General features: G+C 55.8%; 1 pseudogene; it reads left to right on the forward strand.

The window, feature by feature from the left end:
• LOC138387610 (rho GTPase-activating protein 27-like) overlaps positions 1-15,610 on the forward strand; it is a 55,023-nt pseudogene extending 39,413 nt beyond the window's left edge.
• Positions 15,611-16,112: the final 502 nt, after the last annotated feature.

Here is a 16,112-nt window from a genome sequence, read left to right on the forward strand (position 1 = left end):
TGGGGTCTCACTCTTGCTCAAGTTGATCTGGGGCTCCTGAGCTCAAGCAATCCTGCCTCAGCCTCCCAGAGTGCTAAGATTATAGGTATGAGCCACTGCACCCAGCCTACTATCTTCTCATTTCTTAAGATTTGCTATTATTATTTTATTTCAGAGACAGGGTCTCACTGTGTTGCCTAGGCTGATCTCAAATTCCTGGCCTCAAGGGATCTTCCCACCTCAACCTACCAAATAGCTGGGATTATAGGCATAAGCCATGGTGCCCAAATTTCAAGATTTACTATTTCTTACATGCCAACTTTCTTTACTTATTAATCTCCTGAAAAATGTCAGTCATTTCTTTTGGCATACCTCGCAAATGATCAAAGATAAAACCTAAAAGCTGGTGCATTAGACAATAAACTATTAAGAGGAGAAAGACAGAAGTAAAGAAAACAAAGGAGAGAAACCGAAACCAAGCCAAATCAAAATGAATTTAGATATAAACAAATAATGGATCACAAAACACCTTCCTTCCAAGAAGAGAAAAAAGCAATAGAAATTTTATCAGTTATGTAAATCATCATGATTCAGCTCTTCTGCTAATGAATAAGAAATAGGGGTGGGGCGGGAAGACACAGGATTTAATATTTGGAAATTTATATTGAGTGTGAGTTAATTTCCTTGATTTCTCCTTGGGTGTGAAGCAGCCTCAGAGTAAATATTTCTAAGTGTGAACTAAAATAAAATTTTAAGGCTCACCCTCCACCGGCTGACTGAATGGACCCCCTCATGGCCAAAGAAATATCCTAAAACTAAATTGCCTGCCAGGAGGAGGGAGGTGAGACATGCCTCATCATGCCTCACTCCCTTCTTGGGGACATCCCTTGTAACCCATTGACAGGCCTAAGGGTATGCAAGACAAACCTGCAGGTCCTCTATTTACACAACAAATCTATGTCCAGTGGCTCCTCTCTGATAAACAGAAACTATTTTAAAACATTCCAAGCCTTTAGACAAAGCTCCATTTCTTTAACCAATTACAAGACAAAGAATCTTTAAACCCACCTATAACCTGTAAGCCGCCTCTTTGAGATGGCCCACCTTTCCGGGCCAAACCAATGTATGCCTGCCATGTATTGATTTATGACTTTACGTATAACCTCTGTCTCCCTGAAATGTATAAAACCAAACTGTAACCCAGCCACAGCGAGTCCACTTGCTCAAGGCTTCTTGGGAGTGGTTCCAGTTCATGGCCTTCAAATTTGGCTCAGAGTAAATCTCTTTAAAATTATTTTACAGAGTTTGGCTTTTTTGCATTGACAAGACTGACACCCAGACGTGGGGCTCAGAGAAGACTCAAGACCACCAAAGGAGCCACACAAAGTCGGCGCCAGGTACCGGCATTACTGTTTTGGGCCCTCCGCTCAGGGCTTCTCCTTTTGTGGAACTGGTAAGTGGTCCTGAGCTCCGGACCTCCGATTTTTGGTTGATGGTCTTGGCTTTCTCTGAGCTGGTTCTTTTACTAAGAATTGTTGTTTTGGATCCTAGATAAGTGAGAGACTGAGTTCCTCAGCTCTGAAGAGAAGGGGCATCTTAATCACCTCCCAGCCTTGGCAGCCCTGGGTGACCGGGGTCCTGAGTCGGAGTTGCCTGGGGCAATTCCCCAAGACTCGAGTGGCTCTATAGGGAACCCCCCAACAAATTAATTAAGAGAAGACTCCCCTAGGAAACGCAGCAACTTGGCACCTGGCCTGCCCAGACGTGTGGCCCTCAGCACCCAGGCAGCCAGCGCAGTCGGACCCTGGACGACCTGGCAAGCACCACTGAGTGCCTCCTGCCAGCCTCCTCAGGAGCCCGGGCCGCTACAAGGCCTGCAGCGTGGTGGGCTCCTGGGTGTGCCCACGGCCCCTGGCATGCAGAGACTCTGAGAATGTCTATGAGGCCATCCTGGACATGCAAGGCCAGCAGCGGGAGGAGAGCCCGGAGCAGCAGGTACACAGCTGGGCGCTGGGGTAGAGGGGGGCGGGTGGCTGTGCCTGCATGGAGCCAGGGTGCGAGGAGACCTGCTCGGCTTAGCGTCCCGCTAGACGCCCGCCACTGTGTTCACCGACTTCGGGCGAACTCACTTTCCCCAAACCCAAAATGAGAGAGGTACAGGCTCACAATCTCTTCTCTGCAATTCCCAAGTGCCAAAGCTCCCTGGAAGCCCAAAGGATTTTGTAATTCACCCGGTGACAAAATTTCATTTGAACCAATATGAGGATGTTGACAGTCTTTATCACACTTGGCGTGAATATTCATGTTTTGCTGCAGAAATGCAACTAAACTTAATCGCAGGGTGCAGCCCAAGCCCTGCCTGGAGGTTACGAAACCTCTGGCGGGTGTGCGCTGTCCTGCAGCCGATCTGTAGTCTGCAACGCACCTGGACGTGGGGTGGGGCTTGCGGCCCTGCACTGGCTCCAGCAGCCTCGCCTCCCTCCCGGGAGCTTGGGGGTTCAGACGAGATGGATGTGAATGGCAGGCATCCATTTCCCTTTTGGGCTGTTTCCAACATTTCAGTTTCTTTCTTTCTTTCCTTTCTTTCTTTCCTTTCTTTCTTTCTTTCCTTCCTTCTTTCTTTTTTTTTTTTTGAAAAAACCAAAACCAAAAACCTCTCCATGAGTTTGTTTCAGAAAGAAGGCCAGTTATGGTAAGGGTGAGGAGGGAGGGTTCTCTCTTCCGAGTCCAGTTGTGTTAATTTGGGAAATTGAAAATAGAGCACGTTTTAAAAACACTCTTACATCCTCAGAATCCTTCCGCGGGCCCTGACATATCGAACTTTAGCAACTTTTCAGGGAGGGGCGCCCTGAGGAAAACAAGATGCGCAGAAACCGTCTGACCCCTTCGCCAGGGGCGTGATTTCCCACGGGCGGTTCACTTCTGGGGGGCTCACTTCCTGTCGGGGTCTCGGTTTGTTCCTCAGCCCAAAGGGAGGGGCAGAGGCTCGGATTTGACTCCCCTGGGTGCCCTGCCAGCTGCTGATGAGCCACCTAACTGCCCCAGCCCAGTGTCCCCGAGTGTAAGCACTGTACCTAAGGATCAGGGTTGTGGCGACCCTTAAATGGGGGGGGGGCGCGGAAGCGCTGGGCAGTAGCGGGCGGTCCCCTCAGACGACCTGGGGTCCCCCTCAGTGCGCTTCCCTTCGGGTCTGCGCAGTCTTCACTGGGGTTTCTTCGGGGACAGCCCTTCCCCTGGTGGCCAGGGTGGGGAACAGCACCCGGCGGACCGGGATGCAGGTGGGGCCACGTGCCCCGTGGCTCTGCCAGCAGGCAGGCAGCTTCTCTGGGGTAGGTGGCTGGATGCCAGCGCTCCTTCCCCCAGAGCCCCTTCCTTTCTGGGCAGGCTCCCGGTGGCGCGCTCCCAGGCACATTCTCTGTCCCAGTGACGGTGGGAGTGTGCCTGCCCCTCTGAGCTGTGCCCTGGAGGTGGGGGAATGGCCTTGCCCTTGGACAGTGTGCACAGAGAGTGTGTGCTGAGGAGGGGCGAGGCAGCCCTTGACCATGAACCAGGGCTCTGTAAGTCTGCCCAGGGGCCAGCACCTAGGAGCCCAAACCAAGGAGGAAGGAGATCCCCCAGGTCCTGGCATCTCCAGTTGCTGAAGGCAGGCGCGAAGGTGAGGATGAGAACGGCGTGTAGACAACTGGCCAGAGCCGCTACATGGCCGAGAGTGGAGCCTTCCCCAAGTTTAAGTGGATGGGCAAGAGCCAGGAGACTGGGAGGTTGAGGATGGAGAGGAGGCGGCTGCTGAGAGGGGATCCTGGGAGAAAAGATGAGGGAGGGCCCAGAACAGAGAGGCAAGGATGTGAAGAGGGAGGCGACCAGGGTCACTTGGGAGGGTGAAGGGTGCCTGTCTGCAGGGCATCAGCTCAGGGCTTGGGGCAGGCTACTCGGCAGGCCCAGGGCACCCCCAGAAGAGAGGAGCCTCTGCCATGTACGGCTTTTTACAGCCTTGTCATTCACCATTCATTCAAATAGCACATACTGAGCACCTGGTGTGTGCTGGTCACCCTGCTGCACACTGGGGACCCAAAGCGTCATAAGACACAGTCCCAAAGGAGCTAACAGTCCCGTGGGCTCTCATTCAAAGGCTTGCACCCAGGGTTAAGCTCCTGGCATCTTGGAAGGCAGGCATAGGTACCCCAATTTGCCCTGAGTACAAACAGGTTCAGAGAGGTTTAGTGACTGGCCAAAGGACACACAGCCAGGAAGTGGCTGTGTCCAGGTCAGTTCTGGGCCCTATTTCAGCCAGATGGCCTTCAGAGTTAGCCACCCTGTTACCCTCAGCAAGAACAGTACAAGCCAAAGGCAAACAAGTGCTCACTTTTCTGCACACACCTATGTGCCCAGCCCTGTTGTGGCCATGAATTCCAAACCCTGACCTTGCTATCTGCAGCTGAGGGTGCAGTAGGAGAATCTGACATCCCAGGAGAGGGCAGAAGCAAAGGCTTCTGAGGAGGGAGAGATGGAGGAGAGGGGGTGAGCTGGGTGGACACCTCTCCTCCAAGGTGGCCACTCAGGGAGCTAGGGAAGCCTGGTGAAAGCCTCTGAGGCCCCTCCCCCGAGACCACAGTCCTTATTTCTGGGTGTGGTCACCGTCCCACCCCAGAGGCGGGAGAGCCGGCCGGGAGCCCGCTGCTGCTGCCGGACACTGGCCACTGGGAGGAAGAGTTACGGCCCAGTTGCCACTTCTTACACAAACAGCCCAGGAGGCGCCACACCTGAGCAGGCGGCCTGCACAGGAAGGAGCCCAGGGCCCTCGTCCTCCCTCCTCCAGGAACTGTGAGTGGACCCCTCACCTGGGGAAGGAGGCGGTCACGGTTTCCTGTCCTCCCCCCTCCCCCAGACTCCCCACCAGCCCCTTCCCTATCCCGTCCAAAAACTCACCTGGTGACCCCTCCTCTCTGGATTGCAGACCCGCTCCCACTTCCTGGGGCAAACTCCAAGGGAAGCCCGAGGTGGCCGTGTCTGAGATACAGCAACTGGCCTTGGGACAGATCCACCTGTCCTCTCTCGGGGCCAGCCAAGGGCCTTTGGAAAGTGGGGTTGGTAACAGCAGGGGCACTGCAGCCAAGCTGAGGGGACTCCAGGGAGCCCTTTGTCCCCCTCCTCCAACGGCTCCCCGTCCCCCAGCTAGGGCAGCCCTGGGTTGCTGGCTGCTTTCCACACACCTGGCCTGACTTTCCCTCTCCGTGACTCACCTGCTGCCCCAGGGCCCGGGAGCCCCGCTGCCCAGACTGTGACCTGGCTTGTGAGAGAGCAGGTTCTTGGGTCACCCCCCACCCCACATAGCTCTGGCCACCCGGAGCTCTCCCCACCTACTCCTCCGTCCCCTGCAGGCTGGGAGGTGGCCCCATGGTCCTCTGGGGATCTCCCTGGAGCCCCTGGTTCCTGGCAGCCCCAGGCCTCCTGAGATGGGCCCTGGACAAGCCCACCCACCTCCTCTCCTCCTGCCTGGGCCCCAGCAGTCGGCCTCCCTCTGCACCTATTTTCTCTGCCCTTCCTAGAGCTGACCGAGTCCAGTGGCGGGAGGGGACGGGCATCAGTACTGAAATGTCAGCCTGCACGGGTGGTCAGTGCCAGGCCCTGGGGCATGGGAAGCACATGACATGATGTGACAATGCGATATGCTGTGGTTGTGTATGACGTGGTGGCGTGTCTGCTGGGTGCAGGATCTAGCTGGGAGAGGAAGTTCTAGGGCTGCCTCCTGGAGGAGGAAGGTGTCGCCAGAGGTAAAATATAAAGGTTTCTACGATTCCCTCCCAGGAAACCCTCTGGACCCGGGGCTTTTTCAGTGGCAGATTTTTTTCTCAGTGTTAATTAGATCTATTCAATTATCTACTAGTTCTCTAGTTAATTTTGGTCATTTTATATTTTACTATAAAAGCATTTGTTTTCTCTAGATTTGTATATATTATGCTTTTAAAATTTATTAATTTCTTTGTGGCCAAGTAAATGATTTTTTTCTAAGTTTTTCATAGACATATGGAAAAAATGTACACTTTCTATTTAAGGGATAAAAGGTCCCTCATGTATCAAATCAAGTTTATTAAGTTTATTGATTATGTATAATTTAAACTTTCACTTCCTTTGTATCCTTTTTGGTTTTTGTCTTTTATGCTAATTCTGATGAAGTTTTATTAAACCTCCCTCTCAAATTTTCCCTATAAAGTTCTTCTGGTGCTTTTATTAGTTTTTGCTTTTCATATTTAACGATGCTGCTTTTGGGAGCGTGCAGGTTTTGAGTATTCTGTCTTTATGAATTGTGCATTCCTGTCACTACATGTCATCTCTCTTTATCGTGTTTTAGTGCTTAATCTTACATTTTACCCTTCTATTTTTAATACGGCCACTCTTTATTTTACATTATATTACATTAAAAATAAATCTTTTTATTTTCAACCATTATCATTTTTTAAACTGTATTTCTTGTATACATCATATCACTGCATTTTAAAACCTGAGCTGACTCTTTTACTAGGAGAATTCGATCTGTTCGAGCTTCATTTAATAACTGATAGGCTAATTTTATTTATTTATTTTCCACTGAGGAGTCATAAATTCTAGACATCCTATTTCACACCTGAAAACTTCAGCATGCATTTCTGAAAAGTAATGTTTTGTTTTTCATAACCACCCTACCATTGTTATAGCTGAAAAAATTAACATTCGTTCCTGAATGTTGTCTAAGACCTGGGCTATAGTCAAATTGCCTCCGTTGTCCTAACATATCTCTCTCCCTCCCTCAGTCTCTCTCTCTCCTGGTTTGTTTGCACCAGGATCCAGTCCAAGGTCGTGCCTTGCTTCTGGCTGTCTCTTTAATTGCTTTTGAACACCCCCCACCCTTTCCTTTGCCTTGACGCTGACTCGTCAAGGGACCAGACCAGTTGCCCCGTGGGGTACCTGTCTGTCGTGTGTGCTGGCTTCCTTGTGGCAGCGTTTCCCTGTTCTAACCCGTGTGACCTGTGAAGCCGTAGGGTCTGAAAGGTTCAGGCGCGGGGATCCCCAGGGCTCAGCGACAGATGACGTTAAGGAGGCAGGAGTCACAGATGATTCTACCTGAGTAACAGGTGATGCTGACACGAGAAAGGGAGACAGTTTGATTTTGGACATCTTCCCAGGCCTACAAAGGACACCCGGCAGCAGCTGGATGTGTGAGCCTAGAGAGGGGTTGCGAGTTGGTGACCTACAGCTGGTCGTGCTCTCGCAGGCGGCAGAGCGAGAAGCCAGGTGAGACACCCGGCACTGAGGTCGTGGCAGGGGCGGCGCAGCCCCAGCCCAGTCAGGCTGAAGGAGGACCGGATCTGTCATCAAGGGAGTGTGGAAGGCCTTCCGAGCAGGGGGCTGGTGTCTAAGTGAGGGGCAGAGAAGTCAGCTCTGAAAAGGAGGAAGGGAGAAAGGAATCAGTCGGTAAAAGGCGATGCGAGCTGGGCCCAGGGAGCACCCAGGCCACTTCTTTGTTCCTGCCCAACATCTTACTTGACTCTGTGAGTACACAGCTGTGAGATCTGGGTTATCGATATCTTATTATTGGTAATAAATATAATTAATGCAATTGTCCCATCCATCTGCAGCACTAAATACTTTGAAAAGCACTTTCAAGAACGTTTCCTCATTCTATCTTCACTACAATTTCTGGAATGGGCAGAGTAGACATTTTATACCTGGGGAAACTGAGGCAGGGAGGCATTGTGACTTTCTGAAGGTCACCTAGGTGGCAAGTGGCCGAGTCAGGACTATGTGACCCCAGTGGTCCTCTGAAAGTCACGTCTCCTTCCTCCTTCCCTAGGTGGACGAACCCCCGGAGCCCGTGTACGCCAACGTAGAGAGGCAGCCTCGGGCCACTTCGCCGGGCGCTGCCGCGGCCCCCCACCCCAGCCCGGTGTGGGAGACGCACACAGGCAGCAGCACTGGGCGCCCCCAGTACTACAACCCGGACACGGGCGTGACGACCTGGGAGTCGCCCTTTGAGACTGCTGAGGTCTCCGCTATCCCAGCCACCTCCCCGACCTCCGTGGGCAGCCACCAGAGCCTCGAGACCGAGTGGAGCCAATACTGGGAAGAGGAGAGCCGCAGGGTCTTCTTCTGCAGCCCCTTGACCGGCGACAACGCCTGGGAGGGGATGCGCCCGAGACTGGCCCCGGCCGCCCCAGGGACCAGAGGGCGAGGGGCGGGGCTATCTGCGATCCCTCTGGCCCCGCCCCCTGCTCCACCCGGCCCCAGGGACCCAATGGCAAGGGGGTGGGCTGGTCCCTGCAGCCCCCCATTCCCGAGAGGGACTACCCTGAGTTGCTGACCAGTTACCCAGAGGAAGACTATTCCCCGTGGGCTCCCTCGGGAGCCCGGCCCCACCTCTCCCTTCACCACACCCCCCGGCTGGTCTTGTCACATCAGCCAGGACAAGCAGAAGCTTTACACCAACCACTTCACCCCAGAGCAGGTAGGGGCAGTGCGCAGATGGACCCAGACAGCCGCGGGTGGCTCCCCTCTACTCTCCTCACTACGAGCTCCCCTTGGCACTCTAAACCGCAGCTCCCACGCAGACCCTAAGCCAGCCCAAGACTCGGAGTCGCCTGCATCTGCCTCTCCGAGCTTTCTGCTGCTGACCTGGACACCGGTTGGAGGGAGCCTTTTCTCTCCTCTCACGAGCTGGGTGGGGAGCCCTGATCCTCCCTCTCCCCACAGCGGGTGAGGTTGGAGGACCAGCACGGGAAACAAACAATACTTCTACAGCCCAGAGGACTCCTCCGTCCGGTCGGAGCTGCCCCAGGTAACCAGCTGGGGAGAGAGGGCGAGACTATATATGACAGTGTCTTCCTCCCCAGGTCCCTGTCCCTGCCCCTCGAAGCATGCACAAATCTAGCCAGGACAGTGACACTCCAGCCCAGGCCAGCCCTCCTGAGGAGAAGGTAAGGGGGTGGCATGAAGGCCCTGGCAGGACCACCACAGAAGAAACGGGGAGTTTCTGGAGATCCTGGGGGCAAAGACTGGGTGGGACACATCTGTCTCCCCCATGGCCCCAGCACTGGCCCCCAGAGGTGGGTGAGGCTGGGAAGTGGGAAGGAATCTCTCCTGCCGCTGCTGCCGGGGCGCAGGCGCCACCCGCTCCAGCCAGGAGGCTGGGCTGGTACCGAGCGTTCAGTGGAGACACAGGCCCAGCCCGTGGGGGGTTGCAGCTGAGGGGGAGACTGGCCTCTGCCCCCCATGCCTCACCCTCTGTACTCCCTGCTCGTTCCCTTTCTCTTAGATCAGGACCCTGGACAAGGCAGGGGTGCCGCATCGCACCAGGACGGTGGACAAGGGAAAGCGGCTCCAGGGAGAGCCCCCTGCGCCTAGACCTGGGCAGGGTGGGCCTTAAAGATGAAGTTCACTCCCCACATGCCAGGCTCTTATTAATCTTCATAGTGACCTCATGAGAGGTCCTGTGAGGAACCTGAGGCACCGAGAGATTAAAGTGACTTGCCCAAAGTCACCTGGCTACCAGGTGTTAGATTTGGGAGTCCACCCCTCACAGTCGGGTGCCCTAGGCCTGTTCCTAAGCTCTGTGCCCTGCTCCTGGGGCTAGGAGGGGCCTCAGCCTAGACCAAATCTAAGTCCTGCCCACCCGCCGCTTCCCCACCCCCATCTAGGAGGAAGCACTGGAGGGCCTCCTGGCCGGTGCTGAAGGGTGGTGTCCTGACGTTCTTCAAGGACTCACAGACCCCAACTGCAGTTGGCCTGGTGAGGCCCAGGCCCCCAGGGCAGGGACCCCCCCCCTCCGGCCGCCCTGTCTGGCTTAGAACAGACCAGATCTGAGACAGCGGTCTGTGAGTGTCCAAGGAGCTGGGCCTTCGCAGGGAGCGGGTGACGACAGCAGGTTCACCCCAGGACAAGCAGTTTCAGCCACTCGGGGAAGGGGAGCAGTCCTTGAGGGTGGACAGCTCGAGGCTTGAGGGCGGGGAGGCTGGGGCTGGACACACCTTCTCACAGGGACGGGGCTCTGCTCCTTCCGTCCGTCTCCTGGGCGGACAGGCAGCAAGGGACAAGCCAGCCAGCAGGATCTCTGAGTTCCAGGAACCGTTGGGTCCCTTTCACCCAGCCACATCATCCTGTCCCTACGGCCAGTGTGGTAGCAGGCCCCTCGGAGCTGAGGGCTCCCTGTGACCCTGCCCACCCTTCCTCCCTGTCCCACAGAGGCAGCCTTCCAGGTTCTGCACCCCTGAGTACACGGTGGAGCTGAAGGGGGCCTCTCTCTCCTGGGTCCCCAAAGGCAAATCTAGAAGGAGAGAAGGGTCATCCTGATGTCCAGGGACCCTCACTGTAGGCGAGCCCCAAGGAGGAGCACCTGGGAAGAGCTGGGGCTGGAATTCTCAGGGCTCAAGGCCATGGATTCTGTAGTTCCCTCCCCAGGAGCTGAGTTACTCGTCCTTGCCCTGAAGGTGGTGAGAAGTAGAGGCCTCTGGGAGATGAGACCCTGTGTGCCTAGAATAGTGGCCGCTAGAATGGTGGCAGCATCCCAACCTGAGGCAGGAAGCTCCCTGGCCCTGGTGCTTACTCTGACGGGCTGGGCAACCTGCTCTTTCTCCCTGGGTCCCCATCCTGCCCCTGGGCCAGAGCCCAGCTTCCCACTGGACTGGGTCCCCAGTGGGTAAGCCAGGGCGGTGGACGGGCTGCCAGGCTCCCCCAGCAGGCGAGGGTCCTCCCACGGCACGCCCTTCACTGTTCACGTGCTGTCTCATTTTTCTTTTTCTTTTCTTTTTCTATTTTTTGGAGTTAGAATCTCACTCTGTCACCAAGGCTAGAGTGCCATGGCATCACCATAGCTCACAGCAACCTCAAACTCCTGGGCCCAAGCAATCCTGCTGCCTCAGGCTCCCGAGTAGCTAGGACTACAGGCACACACCACCATCACACCACCATGCTTGGCCAATTTTTTAAAAATTTTTTGTAGAGACAGGGTCTTGCTTTTTTGTCCCAACTGGTCTCAAACTCCTGGCCTCAAGCAATCCTCCAGCCTCAGCCTCTCAAAGTGCTGGGATTAGAGACGTGAGCCACTGCACCCAGCCTAAACCTTAGCTCTTAAAAAATGTCTAGTGTGTAGCTCCACAAACATGGGATCTAGAGGCATGAGGCCAGTGTCTGCAAAAGAGCTCCCCGGAGGTTTAGTTAGGAGTCTCAGGGCTGTTGGGTACCATATGGTGATGATAGCCAAAAGCATAACCTTGTACCTCGGCTGAGAAAAAGCCATTCTGCAAGGAGCCTGAGTGTGTAGCTTTCTGATGATTCACCAAGGTTCATTCAGTTCTAGAACCAGGATATCTACAGAGCAGAGTTGGAAAACTGGTTTCGTCTCATGAGCTACTCTGATCTGGAGCTACCTTGAGAATTCTGGAGCCTTCTCCAGGCTTGGCAGGGTAGGGTTCTGTGATCAACTAGCAATGTCTGCTATAGTGTCACGTGGAGGAGGGACATCACATTTGCTAGCCATGTGCCTTCTCTGACCTCGAGGGACAGCCTTCCAACAGTTCTCTTATGAAGGTCATCTGCGGGCTTTTGATGAAAGTGTCGGAGCAGGACTTTCTGAGCTGTCTGTGCTGGCCAGGAGCAGGAGGCAGATGGTGCTGTTGGAAGCTGCTCAGGCCAAGGGGAAGCTGACAGTCCTGAGTGGAGGTCAAGGAACCCCCTGCCTCCTGGCTAGCTGGCGGCCACCCTCTCTCCACTCCAGGTGGCCTGTAGGCCACTCCAGGACGTTCCTCAAGAGACAGCCCCAAATTCTATATCATCAAGGACAGATGGGTTAGTGGGGCCCAGGAGATGTCCACACCAGGTCTTCCTAGTCACCCCAAAGCCACAGAAAACGTTAGTATCAGTCCCCCGAGAGCCGCTAGTACCCTCAGCCTGCCTGTGCGTGCGGCAGGATCGACGTGTCCTGCAGTACGTTGCTGGGTAGCTATGTAGCTTGGCCACATTTTGTTTTTTTAACCAGAACGAATCTGCAGAACAGCTTTGTCTTCTGCAGGAAACTTTCAGATACGAGCTGACTATGTTTTGAGAGAGCTGCCACGGAGAATGGAGGTTGTTTTAGAAGTGTCATTAGGCCACTCTCTGGGGTCATCCCCAGCGGGGCCCCTGCCTGCTTAGATCACAGTGGGGCTGTGCTGGCCGCTGCTCAAGGGTCTCTAGTCATTGCAAGGGAGGTGGAGGGGTAGAACATGCGTTTTTCTTTTTTTCTTCATTTTTAAAGCAGTTTAAATATTAATAGTATTCATGTATGAGTTTAAAAGGACAGTCGAAAGACAGTCCTCTCTGATGCTAGAAGTTGTTCCTTGTTTGAGACAGTTTCTGCTGCCTCTCCCACTGGACCTAAAGGGCAGGGTTGGCGGGGGCTGCACTGCCCAACATTGACATTAACCCTGAACTTGGTCCTCAGAGCCAGAGGCTACGGAGGATCCATCCACTCAGAAAGGGCTTGGAGCTTCAGGCCTGTTGTGGCCAGTTTTCTTCTGGCATTTTGTTTAATTTCTGCTTCTCGAATTTCTGCATCTCAGTAAAGTGGGCTGGGGGGTGAGAGAGGGTGGGGACTCCTGGCTGCTAAAAGAGGGCAGCACTCTAAGTCCTCAGTGAGCGCATGGGAGGGGCACGGAGGACACTCGCTTCCTCTGGGATCCGCTTTCAAATTCTCTCTCCCCACATCTCTTTCCCTGTCAGTTCCAGTGGCCGAGGCTGTCCCTCAGGAAGCTTCCCTTCCTTAGATTTCTGCAGGCCAGTGCTCTGGGTGAGGGCCGCCATGTCCTGCGGGGGCTCATGTGGAGGTGGGTTGGGGCAGGGGAAGTTTCCCCGACAGCTGAGCCATGCAGATCTGCGCTCCACTGCCACTAGCTATGTGCCCATGAGGAAGCTGCTAAAACTCACTGAGCCTTGGTTTGGTCATCTGGAACACAGAGAAGCTGTCACCCACTGCTTTAAGTGTGGTAGAAGCCGTTGGTTCCATTAGGCTCTGAGTTCCTGGGGGTAGGGGACAGGTCACCACCATCTCTGTACCCACCTGCCTCGGTGCCAACACCCAGGGCAGACTCAGGGAACCAGAGATGACCCAGTGATTTGTGTCCCTCTAGCTACAGGGTCGCAATGGCTCGGAGTACCCGATCCAGCATGACTCAGGCCATCATCAACACCTGGCACAAGGCCATTGCCCATGGCATCCAGGAGCTGGTAGGCAGGGCCTGGGGTCTCTAGGGCCACTAGGGAGGGGTGGCCAGCTGTTATACAGGGCAGCTGTGCCACTGTGGGACACAGGGAGCTCCATGGCACCAGTGGGCAAGCGCCACTCCCTGCAAATGCAGTGTCCCCTGCATGGCTGGGATGGCAGGATGCTAAAGCAACTGCCTCTGTCATCTGTGAATCCAGCCTGGGGGTGGCCCTGCAGGCACCCTCTCCACGTGCAGTGGGGAGCTCACCCTAGAGGAATTTCCCATTTTGAGGGAGGCAGGAGGAAAAGTAAATATTCTGGGAACCAACTTCAGGCTGGAATGGCAGGCTGAAACTAGAAGGTAAAGTTTGAAAGTATTGATTTCAAGAGTCTCCCATTTCTTAGGTTCAAAATATCAATTGTATAAGTAGAGATAGGGCAGGTCCCCTCTGACAACTATTTACCTGGAAATGACCTGGGGGTTTTTGACCCGTAATTCCCTATGAGCCAACACTGGGTGCAGCTTTTGGCTCTATTAATAGAGGTAGGAACCCAGAGCCAGAGAGGTGATGTTGGTGCAGTTGTCGGCAGTACTCCAGCCCCAGCCGGAATTAGAAGCTCAGAACTGGGAGCCACATACTGGGTTACGTCTACAGGAGCTGAGGAAAATACAGGAAGAGGGGCGAGGCACTGGGAGGTGGGTAGGGGAGGACAGGATGACTGATTCCAACACCTGTTCGGCTCCAGGCAGCTAAGGAGGCCAATGTGCTGAGGTTCCATAGTAAAGGTGAGGGGAGTTAACCTGGGTAAGGGAAGAGAGATCGCTTTGCCTGAAGACCGTGCCTGCTAGGAGGGCATTTCAGGTCCCTTGCCCCGCCCCAGAAGGACCCCCAGCTGGCCCAAGGTCCTGCCTCTCTGAAGCTATGTGATTGCGGTCTGCAGACTTCCCCCCCCCCCCCCGCCCCAAAGGAGGAAAGTGAGAGCGGCAGTGTGGCCTTCGGGTCTAGTGAGCCCTGGGAAGCTGGCAGGAGAAAAGGATGACACGCGGCTGAGTCCCAGTGTGTGCAGGGCACGGGGTGGGGAGCATCCCAGAGACCTCTCTCAGCGGGTGGTGATGCCCCGCTGGGGCCTGCCCTGCCAACAACCGAGATGCCACTGACAACTCACAAGGTCCTACTTTCCTCTACATCAGGTGCGCCCACCCTGGGCCCCAGGGGTCTGGAGAGCGCAAGTTTCTGCAGGGGCGGCCCACGCTGCTGCCGCTGCGGTAGAAGGGCTACATCAAAGGTACCGGCTTGCAGAGGGCACGCACGGGTGGCGCAGGGCCGGGCGGCGGCCGCTGGGCGGCGCTGACGAGCCTGTCCCCTAGACCAGGTTCAGCCGCGTGCTGTCCGCGCTGTGCCAGGGGCAGTGGAGCCGGGTGCTGCGCTTCGTGCCCCGGTGGGTCGCGGTGCGCGGTAGTTGGGGTGGGCTGGGCCTCCTGCCAGGACTGCAGGATGGAGACCCCTGGGTGGGCGCAGGGTTGAGTGGGGAAAGAACAGAAGGCCTTGAGTAGAAATCACAGCAGGGGCTTCAGCCCCACCCCTCCCAACCCGGGTCCGCGCCTCCCTCCATCCCAGGGCTGGACATGGACAGGCTGTACCGCATCAGTGGAAACCTGGCCACTATCCAGAAGCTGCGCTACAAGGTGGAACACGGTGAGGCCGGTCCCCATGCCTCCCTCCGGGGCCTGAAGGCGCTAAGGGGCCCTGACCTTCCTTCCTCCGCCCCAAATGAGCGTCTCGACCTGGGAGACCGACGCTGACGCTGGGAGGACGTGCACCTTATCATGGGCGCCCCCAAGCTCTTCTTTCGGGAGTTGCCCAGAGGTGGGGTGGATGGGGCAGGAGAGAAACTGTCCTGCCTGGGGCCACCGCCTTGGCCAGGCTCTGTGCCACCGACCCCGCTCCCCTCGCAGAGCCCACCCTCCTCCTCCTCCTCCCTCCCTGTCTGACTCCCTCCCTGACTGACTCCCTCCCTCTGATCCTTCCCTTGCTTGAGTTGCACGACCAGGCCCAGCGCAGCCGCTGTATTCGTGACCTGGTGGGTTCGCTGCCTGCCCCCAACCGCGACACGCTGCGGCTGCTCTTCCAGCACCTGTGCCGGTGAGCCGGGCGGGTGGGTGGGAATGGGGTGGCGGGTCCTGGCAGGACCCCCTCCACGGCTCCCCCTAGCTCTGAGCCCTGATTCCACCTGCCTGGCCGCAGGGTGATGGAGCACGGCAAGCAGAAACGCATGTCGGTGCAGAGCTTGGCCATCGTGTTCGGGCCCACGCTGCTGCCGCGGGAGACAGAAGAGACCAGCATGCCCATGACCATGGTGTTCCAGAACCAGATGGTGGAGCGCATCCTGCCGCAGTGCTCGGATATCTTCCCGCCGCACTGACTGCGGACCTGCGACTGGGGGCGGCTGGAGGCCACCCAGCGGGACTTCAGGAGACCCTCCGCCTCCCTCGCGTCTGCAGGCGGTTGTGACGTCCTCACCTCTCGGTTCCGAGGCTATGGTGACCCCTGGTGGGCAGTTCGCAAAATGTGATTTTTTTTTTTTTTTTTTTTCTGAGGCATGTCCTGTTTGGGGTTAATTGGGTTCTGCTTTGTATGGCAGTGTCGCCCCCTGTGCGCATGCGACAGTGTGCGGCTGAGTGTTCTGGGAGAGACCATCCTGGGAGGAGAAATTTGGTGAGGGGGCTTCCCGGCTTCTTCGGGCCTTCCCCTGAATGAGGCCCTTCACCAAGACTCCGTGTGTCCCAGCCCTGTGCGGATCGTGAAGCAGCTAAGACAACTGCCTCGCTGCCCAAACAGGACTGACCCGGCCTCCAGCGTGGGGAGCCGGACCTGCCCTCCTCAGGCCTCAGGGATGATGCTGCTGCGGGCCCGCCGGCAGGCTG

Source organism: Eulemur rufifrons, chromosome 1 (genome assembly GCF_041146395.1).
Source record: "Eulemur rufifrons isolate Redbay chromosome 1, OSU_ERuf_1, whole genome shotgun sequence".
In the NCBI taxonomy this organism is placed as follows: domain Eukaryota; kingdom Metazoa; phylum Chordata; class Mammalia; order Primates; family Lemuridae; genus Eulemur; species Eulemur rufifrons.